Source organism: Octopus sinensis, linkage group LG3 (genome assembly GCF_006345805.1).
Source record: "Octopus sinensis linkage group LG3, ASM634580v1, whole genome shotgun sequence".
NCBI lineage: Eukaryota > Metazoa > Mollusca > Cephalopoda > Octopoda > Octopodidae > Octopus > Octopus sinensis.
The window spans coordinates 127,125,642-127,141,105 of record NC_042999.1 but is presented as its reverse complement, the minus strand read 5'-3'; the positions used below and the strand labels follow the sequence as shown (position 1 = coordinate 127,141,105).

Here is a 15,464-nt window from a genome sequence, read left to right as displayed (position 1 = left end):
TTGTCATATAAGAGTAAAATACCCAATCTTTCTGCTGTTTTCATGGCTATAATACATTTGAAATATTCCTTTCTTCTCTTCTCTCTCTCCCTCCTCCCCCACTCTCTCTCTCCATATATATATATATCATCATCATCATCATCATCATTTAGCGTCCGTTTTCCATGCTAGCATGGGTTGGACGGTTTAACTGGGGTCTGTGAAGCCAGAAGGCTTCATCAGGTGCAGTCAGATTTGGCAGTGTTTCTACGGCTGGATGCCCTTCCTAACGCCAATATATATATATACAATAATATGTTACATTACTCGATAGTCAAGATAAAACTCTGAGTTTCAGATGCCGAAGTGGAAATCCACAACACCATCTCTTCGGTTATCTGGCTATTTGAAAACGCTATGAAAAGATACCGTTATATAAAGAGAAATTACTGTGTTATAACTCTGCTTGCCTGCGTACTTATACATCGCTCGCATTTTTCGTCATAAAAATTATATAAAAATACATAAAAAATATATAAAAATATATAAAATCTTCTTGGAACATAACATAGAAAGCATGTTCTATCTGTTTTCTAACATGCTTTCTATGTTATGTCTCTATTGAGGTCTCTTTCTTTCTTTTGTTATCTTACCGTTTTACCAATATATATATATATATATATATATATGCATACAAAAGAAGTTCATTCAACTGATTAACAAAGACTCATTCACTGCCACAGTTATGGTGTTTCATCTCTTTGTCTCTTCTATCTTGACTATAAAGGCCTCTGATTCCCAAAACTTGTTAACTGCATACACTACTCTTCATTGAGGCCTATCTGATACACCTCTTCTTATCATTCGTATTTGCTTCAGTCATCAAAATCTCCTACTAAACATTTTTTACAATCCTTCCTTCTCATATTTTCAACCATCTGAAATTCTACACTCACTTACATTTCTATAGACATCAACCACCAGATGTTCAGATAGTGCACCAACCACAAACTCCATTGATCTCACTAGTCTGTGAGGGCCTGCTAAGCTTGTTAATATTGTTCTACTTCCATTAGCTAACTTACCAAAAGACTTACAGCATGTAATTTCATCTTTCTTTCTTCCAAGTTGAAACCCTGCTGTTGAGAGAGAGAAAGAGAGAGAGAAAGAGAGAAGTAATAAAATAATTACCAGTGATATAAAAAGTTAAATCTGCCTCAACCCTACAGGTTCATTAGACCAAAGATAATTCCACTTTCTGAGGTACACTAAGCAACTAAACATATAAAGACTCCTCCCTGCAGAGGATGCCAGTCTGTAATAGGATTTTCTCTAGCTGCTGCAGATGTTCATTTTCAGTTAGGTGAACTGGAGAAATGTGAAATGAAGTGCTTTCCTCAAGACCACAATGTGCCACCCAGTCCTGGAACTGAACCTATGACTTTTCAATCATGAATCTAACACTCTAACCACTAGGCTATGCACCTTCAGCTTTAACCAGTGATATATTTGTTCCTTCTCGAGCCATGCCAAGCTCATAAGGGCTGGTTTCCTGGTTTCCTTGGCATATAGGTTCCCCACCTGGCCGGGACACCAGTCCGTCACAGGTGAACTGCAAGATGCAGGAGGAAAGAGTGAGAGAAAGTTGTGGCGAAAGAATCAGCAGAGGTTCACCATTACCTTCTGCTGGAGCCACGTGGAGCTTAAGTGTTTCACTCATACACACACACACATCGCCAGGTCTGAGATTCGAACCCACGATCCCTCGACCACGAGTCCGCTGCTCTAACCACTAGGCCATGTGCCTCCACAACCAGTGATATACTATCATAAGTTCAATAAATTATACTTTCTCTCCTATATAACTTAACATTATGACAAGTGACAAGAAATCTATATTTATTTTACATGAAAATAATAAACAGGATCAACATGCCTTGATGAAAGGTATTCTTTAATGAATGCTTTAAAGAAGGGACAAGTAAGATTTAGATCTGCATGTCTGACAATTAGTTGTATATGGGGTTTCCCCTGCAAATTTGTCATTATGAACTTTAATTTCATTAATGTTGACCTCATATTTGTTATTGTCAACCTCAGTTTCATTATCATCAATCTTTTTCAGTTCTGTGATAAATAATCATCAAATAAAGAAAAAATTCACTCTATCCTAACCATGACAACATTTAAACCTGTAGCACTCAGTTTTGTCTTTCAAATGTAATGCTTATTATTTATTCTTTTATTATTTTATTTGTTTCAGTCAATTGACTGTGGCCATGCTGGAGCACTGCAATGAAGTATTTTAGTCGAACAAATTGACCCCAGGACTTATTTTTTTATTTTTAGCCTAGTCAATGTCTGTTCAAAGAAACAATTTGCTCCATCCTACAATGACAATATATAAATTGACAATGATAAAATTGAGATAGCCAACAACATGATTTAGACTAAGGATAATGAAACTGAGGCTGACAATGACAAATTTGACATTGACAAAATTGAGGTCAATCATGACAAATCCAGAGGGGAAAGCCTATATGTGATGTAAGATAGGAACAACTAGAAATGAAAGCTTTGTAATACATCCTGCTAGCAGAAAATTAACCCCTAGAGCTCACTTCTATTGGAGCTTACTTTTTTAATGCAATAAACAAACAAACAAGCAGATAAATAAATAAAATCATATGAGAAGCAAATATTTCTGTACAAACATCATTAAATGTGATTTGCAGATATATTAGTTTCTATTTTTGAAAAAAATAACAACAAAACTGCATTTATGAATTCATGAATACAGTTCATTTAACCAGTTAATTAAAAAGTACTCTAAATTTTGGACAATTCATTGGTTATTCCTCTTAGCTTTACATTATCTCTTACATTTTTAACCCTATTTAACTCTGTAAAACTGGCCAATCTTACATATATTGTTGTTGTCTATTAAATACCATTGACATTAAGTCATTGAGCTCATATCTGACTTTCTCTATTCATCTCAGTCTTGGGCCCATTACTGATATGACACTTTAACCCTTTAATATTTAAACTGGGCATAGGAAGTCGTATCAAAAAGTTCATGGACTAATTCTGCAGTTTGCCAACAGATGGCAGCTCATGGATGCATATGCAGAGTAAGCTTCATGAGGCAGTGGGCCAAGTGACATCACTGTTCAGTTCACAAGTTGTGAAATTTGTGTTTTTGTGATCATGTGCATGTTGTGGTTTGCGATTTTGTCATGGACACATGGACAGGAAGGAACAATGAGCCAATATGAAATTTTGCATCAAACTTGAGAAGTCTGCTAGAGACATTGAGAATGCTTTACAAGCTTACAGTAACAAGACAATGGGTTGTATGCCATGTTTCAAGTGGCACAGGCACTTCAAAAGCAGAACAATGTCCCTGGAAGATGATGAACAATCTGGAAGGCCTGCCACAAATGTCACCCCCGAAAATGTGGTATTGTGCATTGAGAATTCTCCCCTCAGGGACCTTTTGAGGGGGCTACTTGACCTAATGAAAGTTCTGACTGGGCCCTACCTGCAAGGTCATGCACTGTTTATCTTGATATGAGATCACCATGTTGCACACATATGGTTGTGATGCATGTGCCTGGTGTACCCTTATCAGACGGGTAGTCATGATGGGTATACTGGATTTCGTATATTTTACCCTAGTGTCACTTTGATGGCATGCACTGCTCTCTCACTCAATAATAATAATAATAATAATAATAATAATGACAATAACAACAACAATAATAATAATAATCATAATAATAATAGCAGAGAATCATAGCTTCCCCACAAGGAACCACCAAAAGCAAATAATGAAAAAAATACAATGAATAACTGCAAAATATGTGGTAGTTGGAAGAAACAATAAATCATATTGTTTCTGGTTGCCCAGTCCTTGCCAAGAAGTAATACGTCCACAGGCATAACAGAGTTGAGACTTAGATACACAGGAAGCAGTGCCAGCACTAAGGAATGACAATAGGAAAAAGATGGTATAGGCATACCCCCAGAAAAGGTCTCAGAAAATGACAAAGCAACTATGCTCTGACATATGTCAATGCACACAAATAGAGAGATCAAGGCTAATATGCCAGATATTGCTATCAGGAGTAGGCCTTCTAACTGACATCTCAGTCCCAACAGATGACAATGTATCTCTAAAGAAATGGAGAAACTCTTGAAATACAACGATCTGGAAACAGAGAATGTGGTGGGGGCCTGAAGATAAAAATAATCCTTATAATAAGTATATTAGGCATGATTAAAAAACATACTGAGAAATACATGACTGAAAACATACAGAGAAAATATCAGGACTTACAAATATATATAACATGCAGAAAATAGCACTGTTAGGTACCATACATATCCTATGTAAAGCATTTTAATACAATAAAAATAGCAGCACTAAAACAAACCACAGCATATACCCAAGGCACACATATGTGCACTTGGTAGTGCAGTGAAAGCACATGTTAAAAATAAGACCACTGAATGATAATGATGATGATAACGATGGCAACGGTGATGACGACGATGACGATGGTGGTAGTGATGAAGGTGGTAGTGGTGGTGTTGGAATTCAGTTTCCATAAGTGTGATACTCTTGCCATGAAGAGAAGCGAATTGTTTGAGAAAGAAAGAATTGAGCTTCCTGCAGGTGAGAATATAAAACAAAGGAAATTAATAAGGAAGCTAAGAATAAATATTTAGGAGTTTTGGAAGCTGATAGCATAAAAGACAAAACCAAATGAAGCACGCACTGAAAAATGAAAGAAGAAACTCCCCCAAAAATATATATATAGAAAGGGAAAGAAGAAAAGAGATATCAAAATTACACCTGAACACTAAAAACTGCCTCTGTCTCAAGCTCCCTATACAGGGCAGGCACCATCAACTGGAACACCCAAGAACTACCAAATATTGATAGGAAGACTAGAAAGTTGCTAATGATATATGATATGCTTCAGAAAAAATATGAAAGGCTGTGATGATGGAAGAGGTTTGATAAGTGTGGAAGATTGTGTAGTGATGAAAGAACAATGTCTGTGCAAGTATGTGTCAGAAAGTAAGGAAAAAGTATTGAGGGCTATGAGAAAAATGGAGGGAAGAATAATTAATTCCATGAAAGAGAAAGAAGATATGGAAAGCAGGAAAGAAATACAGACCAAGAAAAAAATGCATGGAATTTTCTTCAGGAATACCACATTCAGAAGTATTTAAACTTGGAACTGGTTTACCCTTTACTGTTTAAACCAGCTACATCCAGCTCATATATGAGGGGGTGCTGAAAAGCTCCTGGGTTTGGGTAAAAGCAAATACAGGTGGATCAGTTAATTAAGCTGCAGTCCATGCAAACTTTTAAATTAGCTCCTTTGGAGGGCTAATTGCACCTATAAGCCAAAACTAAAGAGAGCAATAATAATAAAGCATTTATTGGTACTCTACTAATGTAGTATTAATTTAAATTCAGTTTAAATGAAAAACTTGTAAGTTCACAAATTTTTGGAGTTCTTTTAAAATTTGAATATTTGACTGTTAGAATATAACAAATACTCATCCAGACCTGATCCCAATCCTGGATGTTCAAGAACTGAACGAAGGGCAGATTTTCAATCCCAGGTTCATCCTGCTTCCAAAAAGGTATATGCCTATGTAGAGAAAATATAGACTGAGATACAGGGGTCCTGGACAGACAGAATTTCACGTTTGTTATGATACATTGTGAGACCATGAAAGTTGTCAAAAATATTTAGGTAAAAGTTTTATGGAACTTAAAAACTCAGACAAGAAACTGTTATATTCAAGATTGGATGTTGTTGTGCTACAGAAAGTTACTAGAGCTCATGTGATAACACTGTGTAACATGTTTTTTGTCCATGAGTAGCAACTGTTATTTCCTCTCTGCTTACCCCTAGAAAGTATGAAAAGTGGCTAATATTTCTTTCAACTTAGCTTTTGTTACATTTATTCAAATCCTCAAAAATTCCTCTCAACACATGGCTATGATGCTTCCCTACTACTCCTGCTCATGATTAAAAATGCACATATTGTCAGCTACTAACGGACATGTTCAAGTTGTTAAGGTCAGGCAACTGGCAAGCAAATCTGTGGTATTGAGCAGAATATTTGCTATAATGAAATTTCTGCTTCAGCAACTCAGTGCTGAATCTGTCTGAAATGTAATGGAAAAGAGGTCAGTTTCAAGACATTGATGTCCAGGTTACAAAAGCAAAGCTTGAAGAGAATAGTAGTCATTTCCTTTGATTTCTAGGTAGAAGCAAATAAGAAATAACACTTACTGACCAAAGACAAAATAAAATGAAAAATTCTGTTACACAGTCAAATAGTTCGTTTGATACCAGAGTGAAAGAAAAGAATAAGAAATTTAAGAAATACCAGGACCTAAAGCAGGAATTTAGAAGGCTTTGAAATTGCAGCGGGTAAAGGTAATTTCTGTTATAATAGGTTCACTAAGTACAGAACATGAAACTGTCTCCAAATGGTTTTCTATAATCTGTGTAACAATTATGTATGAGGCACTACAGGAACAATTTCTCCTCACTACACTTAAAATCTCATAATATGTCTGGAATATTTGAAGACATGGGGCACAGCTTGATGTTCAGTGAACAAAAATGGTAAAATCACTGGCATTATTCCTGCATGACATATATACAAGCATTACAAGATGCTCACACACTTATGCAAAGAGAGAGAGAGAGAGAGAGAGAGAGACAGACAGTAAGAAAGAAAATGAAGAAGAGGGAAGGAGAGGGAGAGAGAGAGTGACGTTATATATACATGCAAACATAACAAGATGCTCACACACATAAGCAGAGAGAGAGAGACATTACACGTAAACAAACATAATTGTTGCATGAATAAAGATGGTGGTGGTGGTGGTGCTGCTGCTGCTACTGCTGCTGCTACTACTGCTGCTGCTGTGGTAGTAGCTTCTAATATAAGCATAAGGCCAGCAATTTTGAGAGGATAAAGGTTAGTTAATTCCATTGAGTCTAGTACTTGATTGATACATTAATTTATTTACCCTGAAAGCTGAAAAGAAAAATTAACTTTTCAGGATTTGAACTCAAAATTCAAAGAGCTTGAATAAATATCACTGTGACAGAGAAAGTGGTCAGGGGTACCAAGGAGCGGATACAGTGAGTGACTAACAAAGGCTGGTGGCAGATTTGAGAAGGGTGTGCAGGGAAAAGGGGCATTCAGTGCAAAATTAAGTACTAAGGTATGATATTGAGAATTGCAGGATGGGTGACAAAAGGAAGTGGTTGAAAGGAATGAGATAGTTGGTAACACAAAAGAGGAATAAAATATATGTAGTCCTACTCTGATATAATTATAATTACTGAGTAAATAGTGCCATAGTTAGAAGAGGTGGGGTGGGTGTTAGAGTAATAGAGGTTTTACAGGGACAGATTAGATATATGTGTGTGGTGGTGGGGGTAGGAGTGGACATAAGCAGTATGCTTTTGTGACCTTATTTTCTGCTGCGATGGATGAGTCTTTTTGAGTATATTGAATCTCCTATCACTTCAGTCTTCTATCATCTCCTTCATGAGATGCAACATCCTGAGGCTGGTCTTCACTATTTCATTCCATGTCTTCCTCAGGTTCCTTCCACATTTAGTGATCAGCACTTCTTTATGCAGCTGTCCTCATCCATATGCATCGCATAACCATACCAGCACAGTCTTTTCCCTTGCACACTAAATCTGAAACTCATTTGCAATTAGTCATACATGCACACTTACATAGCACATCCAGCAGAGCATGCGAGTTTCGTTTCTTTCTAGTTTTCACATATTCTCTGAATTCTTGGTCTACATTCCACTATCATGTAGCATTCCTGTTCATACACAAGCATCATACTGCTTTTCGCTCTGAGAGAGACAGATATGTATACTCTTTTACTCTTTTACTTGTTTCAGTCATTTGACTGTGGCTATGCTGGAGCACCGCCTTTAATCAAACAACTCGACCCCGGGACTTATTCTTTTGTAAGCCCAGTACTTATTCTATCGGTCTCTTTTGCCGAACCGCTAAGTAATGGGTACATAAACACACCAGCATCGGTTGTCAAGCAATGCTAGGGAGACAAACACAGACACACAAACACATACACACATATATATATACATATATACGACGGGCTTCTTTCAGTTTCCATCTACCAAATCCACTCACAAGGCTTTGGTCGGCCCAACGCTATAGTAGAAGACACTTGCCCAAGGTGTCACGCAGTGGGACTGAACCCGGAACCTTGTGGTTGGTAAACAAGCTACTTACCACACAGCCACTCCTGCGCCTATATATATATATATATATATATATATATATCATCATCATCATCATCATCGTTTAACGTCCGTTTTCCGCGCTAGCATGGGTTGGACGGTTCGACCGGGGTCTGGGAAGCCAGGGGCTGCACCAGGCTCCAGTCTGATCTGGCAGAGTTTCTACAGCTGGATGCCCTTCCTAATGCCAACCACTTCGCGAGTGTAGTGGGTGCTTTTTACGTGCCACCTGCACAGGTGCCAGGGGGGTCTGGCATCGGCCACGATCGGTTGGAGCTTTTAACGTGCCACCGGCACGGAAGCCAGCCAAGGCGGCGCTGGCAACGGCCACGTTCGGATGGTGCTTTTTATGTGCCACCGGCACAGAAGCCAGTCAAGGCGGCACTGGCAACGGCCACGTATATATATATATATGTATATATATATATATCATCATCATCGTCGTTGTCGTCATCATTTAAAGTCTATTTTCCATGCTGGTATGGGTTGGATGATTTGACTGAGGTCTGGAGAGCCAGCAACTACACCAGGTGCCAATCTGATCTGGCAATATTTCTACAGTTGACATACATATATATATATATATATATATATATATATATATGGCAAATGAATAATAGAAAATGGAATATACGAAAATTTATTAATTACGACAATTGTTTCAACACATCTAGCATCGATCCCTCATGGGTGGGGCACTCAACAACTGGTTCAGGAGCATCCAGCAGTGCAGATGTATTTCATTGGGTTTTAAACAGACACAACTTGTTGAAGTAACAGTTCCGCAATGTAACTTCTTATTTTGTAGAAAGAAAAGCTTCTACATAGAAGACCAAAAATAAAATCACAGATGAAGAAAAGAGAAATGAATACACAGTACAGCAAGAAAATTATTAAAAATAGCTGTTAATAAATATGGATGTATAAACAAACGCCCTTGGGCAAGCTGCATGGCATGAGTGTACTCACATATACTAGCATCCACGGAAACGTGAGCACATGCACATGTGAGGTTTGATGCACTCATGATCACAAAGCAAGTTAACTATCTACTTGGTGTTTGTAGGAATGGAGAGGTTAACAGTAAACTTAAGTCATCCATACCTTAAAGTAAATTATGTTAACAATTACTCAAAATTCATTTGCACTGCATTGTGCGAAAGTACACTTATATGTATGTAGGTATCTTGACAGTCTTTCAGAAATTCTTTTAATGATCTTCTCATTAATCCACAGAATAGATAGGGATTCCTCAGAGCAGAGATGGCATCTCCTAGAAAATACATTGTATGGTTTCGCATACCTTACTATGGACCAAGTTATGTTGTATTCCATTTTATCCTCTTTCATTCACCATACAAAATCAGCCAAAGATGTTGAATGTCTCTTATTGATTGTCTTAAAGCTGGTGATATGGTTATGATAACAGTTCTTAAATCAATCAGTTGTTTGCCTAATGTAAACATATGGCCCTCCCCTTGTGTGCGTGGTACATTTATATACAAGATTTGTACTCATACAGAGATTCATTAATGGACATTTTGATTTTTCCCTGCATGAGACAAGAAACTGTTATATTTGGAGTTCTTTTAAAATTTGAATATTTGACTGTTTTATTTATCGTATTTATTTGTATATAAGGCAGTCCTGACTCCATTTACCCACGTTGCCACCATGTTAGCTGTATCATAAGTATTTCTACTATAACAATTTGGCTGTAAATAGTATTTTTCATTGTGGTTTACATCTCCTTTGTTAGTATTTAGATGCATATGTTTGCTAGATCCATTAGGTAGGCAATTGAACCTTTGTCACATTTTGTTATTGTTTATGCGATGCATAAGCTGCTCTAAATTAGCAGAGTTACTATAGGTTACCTTCATTGTGTGCCAATTAAAAATAGCATGATACCATAAGAGAGAGAGAGAGAGAGAGCTCTGAGAGTTTCCATCTGCCAAATTACACTCACATAGTTTATCTAGGAGAGAAGACTCCACCTTGATCATGAATGACCATGGGGCTGCACCTAGAAAGTTACCCTCCAAGACACAAATCCAAGCAAGATTGTTTATGGAAAACCAACAGTCGCCCATGCATACCAGCCTCTCCTCTCCATGCTACCAATGTTATCCAAAGGTGATGCAGCTTGGCACCAGTGACATCACAACTCATTTCTACAGATGAGTGAACTGGAGCAACGCGAAATAAAGTGTCTTGCCCAAGAGCACAACACACAGCCCGGTCCAGGAACTGAACTCACTACCTTGTGATTGTGAGCTCGATGCTCTAACCACTGAGCTATGCATCTTCATTATGGTTTACCTTAGGATTTAGTAATAGATATAAGCCTAAAGTATCACAGAGTGGAATTGAAATCAGAACCACTTGGTTGCAAAGCAAACTTTTGAACCACCCATCCATTTTCATATCTATTACTAATGTATTACTGAAGAAGGATGAAGCAGAGTCATGTATTTTTGGTAAGTTCTTGGCAAATGAAGCTACAAGTTGGTTTCTATTCCCAGTAGAAACCACTTGACTTCTCTTACATAGTTGATTGATGTATGAGAAAAACTGCACAAGTATCATCTCCTCATTACACTTCTTATATAATTAGGGAGGGGGAACCTTTACATTTATTATTAATTCTCTTATCTACTACTACTACTACTACTACTACTACTACTACTACTACTACTACTACTACCACTGCTGCTGCTGCTGCTGCTGCTACTACCACCACTACCACCATCACTACTACCGCTACCACTACTACTACTACTGATTGTATGTACATCTAATCTTTTAGCGGATATGTGTGCATGTGTGTAAATATATTTATATATATATCTATCTATATTTATACATGCACATACACACACAAACACATGCACATGTTTGTGTTCATATATGTATGTATGTATGTGTCTCTGTGAATGCACATACATATATATGTGTGCATTTGCAGACAGACAGACAGACACACACACACACTTATATATAGATTAGGTCGTTAAGTATGAAATTTGTAGAAAAGAAAAAAAAAAGTTTGCCAATGTTTTATAAATACAAGGAATAATTTTATTCATCAAAGTATGCACACATATTGTCAATACACTTTTGCCATTTCAGTGGTAGCTTGTCCAGCCCGGAACTGTAAAAGCCTGGCAATCTGGAGCAATAAAATCTTGGAAGGCCTATTTTACAGCATCATCAGAATTAAATTTTTTTCCTATCAAAAAGTTATCCAAATTCTGGAAGAAGTGGTCAGTTGGGACAAGATCAGGTGAGTATGGTGGATGATGGAGGACTTCCAACTCCAACTCCTGTAATTTTGCCAATATTATTTTTGCAATGTGTGGTCTGGCATTGTCTTGCAATAAAATAGGAGTGGATCTGTTGACTAATCTAATCTGTTTTGTTCGTAAGTTTCTACATCATTTGGTCCAGTTGGCTGTGATTGATGAGCCAGGTTTAATGAAATCATATTGGATCACACCTGTGCCAGTCCACCAAACACTCACCATCAGCTTCTTTTGATGAATTTTGCTTTTTGGACTGTGTTTTGGTAGCTCATCTTTGTTCAACCATTGTGCTGAACATTTATGGTTGTTGTATTGGATCCATTTCTCATCACATGTTACAATTCAATTCAAAAATTATTCATTTTTATGACAAGAGAGTAGCATAATGCAGGCTTCCAAACGTTGCTGTTTCTGATTATCATTGAATTCATGTGGAACCCACTTATCCAACTTTTTCATTTTACCGATTTGAACTAGGTGAATCAATATTGTTTGCTTGCTAACACCAAACAACAATGATAATTCACGGGCACTTTGAGATGGATCTGACTTTATGGTGGCTTTCAGTTTGTCATTATCCACCTTTGTTTCTGGTCAAACGTGTTGCTCATTTGTGAGGTCAAAGTTACCAGAACGAAATTTTGCAAACCAATTTACTGTCTGCTGTGTAATAATATTCAAATGAAATATTCCATTAATTTTCTGAGCTGTCTGTGATGCTGTATTTCCAAGAAAGAACTCATATTTCAAAAATGTATGAATTTCTGACTTATCCATCTCTAAACAAAAATAGCAAAAAAAAAAAAACGATTTATAAATACTTAATAAAGTACAAAATGACTTGGAATAAATAAATTGATGTGTCAGCTTTCTTACAAAAAATAAAGATTGTCAAAATGTAATAATGGCACAAAATGAGCAGTGTCAAAGTTTAACATATACCTTACTACAAATTTCATACTTGACAACCTAATATATATACAGGGAGAGAGAGAGGGAGGGAGAGAGAATGATTCAAATGAACAGATAAAACCTTGGTTTTAATATACAAAATATATATGCATATATAGATGTATGTATATTTTGTACATTAAAACCCAAGGTGTTTATCAGTTTATTTGAATTGTTATCTCCATATCCGTTCACTTGGGTTTCCCTTATAACCACTCTTTGCCCTCCTGACTTGGTCCTTGGTAAAGATATCAGAGTGTAACTTCAAATCATTTGAGTGCTACAATGTGTTTTCTATATTGAGATTCCCTCAGTCACATCTGTTGACTCTCTCTTTCTATGTGTGCGTGTGGTGTGTATGTGTGTGTGTGTGTGTGTGTGTGTGTGTGTGTGTGGTGTGTGTGTTGTCCTAATGCCAACCACTCATGAGTATCACAACTACAATTTCCATTTGATTTTTATTTTGATGTTGATGTTGATGTACTTGACTCAATAGGTCTCCTCAAGCACAGTGGGTCACCCTACGATCCAAGGTTAGCACAGCAGGCCATCCTGCGAGTCATGAACTCACTTCATTTGTCGGGTCTTCATGGTCACAACATATCTCAGAGGTCTCGGTCTTTTGTCATTGCCTCTGTGAGGCCCAGCATGCCACCAGCATGAGCATCACAACTACAATATCCATTTGATTTTTAATTCTATTTCATATAATCTTGTTAGGCAATAACAGAGGAATTCAAGACCAAGGAATTCAAGGCAATAACAGAGGAATTCAAGAAAGGAGCTCCCAGGGTTGCCACTGGGGATCCTTTATGCTGATGACCTGGCCCTTATAGCAGAATCACTAGCGGAACTAGAAAAGAAATTTCGTGTGTGGAAGTAAGGTTTAGAATCAAAAGGCCTTAGAGACAATGTAGCAAAGACCAAAGTTCTAGTAAGTAGGAAGGCGAACTCATCCCACACCCCCTTAGGTAGGTGGCCCTGCTCGATCTGTAGAAAAGGTGTAGGTAGAAACTCCATATGATGTACCCAGTGTGAGCTATGGACACATAAGAGGTGCAGCAACATCAAAGGAAAATTAACCGAGAAGATAGCTTTTGTGTGCAGCAGATGCACAGGGGCAATAGACACCACAGATACTCAGAAAACAGATTCCATCACACTCCAGGGGAAGAAACTAGAAGTAGTTGATAGTTTCAGCTACCCAGGTGACCAAGTTAGTAGTGGGGATGGATGCTCAGAGAGTGTTACCACTAGAATAAGAATAGCCTGGGCAAAGTTTAGGAAGCTTCTACCCCTACTGGTGACAAAGGGTCTCTTGCTCAGAGTGAAAGGTAGATTGTACGATGCATGTGTGTGAACTGCCATGCTTCACGGTAGTGAAACATGGGCTGTGACTGCAGAGGACATGTGTAGGCTTGAAAGAAATAAAGCTAGCATGATCCGCTGGATGTGTAATGTCAGTGTCCATGCATGACAGAGTGTAAGCATCCTGAGAGAAATGTTGGACATGAGAAGCATCGGATGTGGCGTGCAGGAGAGACGTTTGTGTTGGTATGGTCATGTACTACGGATGGATGAGAAGAAATGTGTAAAGAAGTGCCACTCCCAAACTGTTGAAGGAATCTGGGGTAGAGGTAGACCCAGGAAGACATGGGATGAGGTGGTCAAGCAAGACCTTCGAACGTTGGGCCTCACAGAGGCTATGATGAAAGCCAAGACCTCTGGGGATATGCTGTGACAGTGAAGACCTAACAAATGAAGTGAGTTCATGGCTCGCAGGACGGCCTGCTGTGCTAACCTTGGATCGTAGGGCAACCTGCTGTGCTTGAGGAGACATCAACATCAATATGTATATGCATAATTATTAATTATGATTGAGGGTACACAAAGTACCAGTATTGCTAGAAATAAGAGTCAAAAAATACTCAAATAAGCTGAATAATAATACCTTTACTTGTTTATGTATAATTATACAGTGACATTGTATGAATTTGGCACGAATCTTTCAACAATCTTCACAAATATGACGAAGTGAGCATATATTTAACCCATGGCTAACAGTGAGACCTAACCCTACTGATGAGCTAAGGGAAATATCTCAAAGTTCGAAATCATGTAATATAGGGATATCTGTGATCCTCATTTGCTGCAATGGTAACTTAAATTTTGCTTGTCCTTTGATTTTTGTCAGCCTGTTGTATTTTCAGTGAAATGGTGGCTAATTTGAGTATCTTTCAACTCTTATTTTTATCAATGATACTTCGTGTACCTTGAATTATAATTAATAATTAATTATAAATTAAAAAATTCGCCTTTTTGGCTTTAATGTTTGCTGGCCACTTATAATATCTTTATTTATTTATATGCACATACACACACACACACACATGTATGTATATATACACACACACACACACACGCGCATATATATATACATATGTATATATATGTATGTTTGCACATATATATGTCTTTTAGTTGGCAAATATATTATACATACATACATAGATACACATGTGCATGCATATATATACATATACATATATATATATATATATATATATATATATATATATATATACATATGACTGCTCTTTCTAGTGAGTCAGATGTCCTATTATGGTCATCTCTTATGTGTTTAAATATATATACATACATATATATATATATATATATATATATATATGTATATATATATATATATATATATATATAATATATATATATATATATATATATATATATATATTATATATATATATATATATATATATATATATATATATAGGTATATGTCTGTATGTATATTATCCAAATGGCGTGTTTAGCTGAGTTGATATAATTCATTTCAAAATAGCAAAAAATTATGATAGAGAGTATGATTGTT

General features: G+C 37.0%; 1 long non-coding RNA gene across 1 annotated transcript in view; it reads right to left on the bottom strand.

The window, feature by feature from the left end:
• The window catches only part of LOC118762806, a 19,927-nt gene extending 8,160 nt beyond the window's left edge, over positions 1-11,767 (bottom strand). The window contains exons 1-2 of the long non-coding RNA XR_004998555.1: positions 11,755-11,767; positions 1,397-1,402 (exon numbers count right to left, since the gene is read on the bottom strand). This is a non-coding gene — a long non-coding RNA (uncharacterized LOC118762806). The remainder of the gene's footprint in view (positions 1-1,396; positions 1,403-11,754) is intronic.
• Between the last annotated feature and the right edge of the window lie 3,697 nt (positions 11,768-15,464).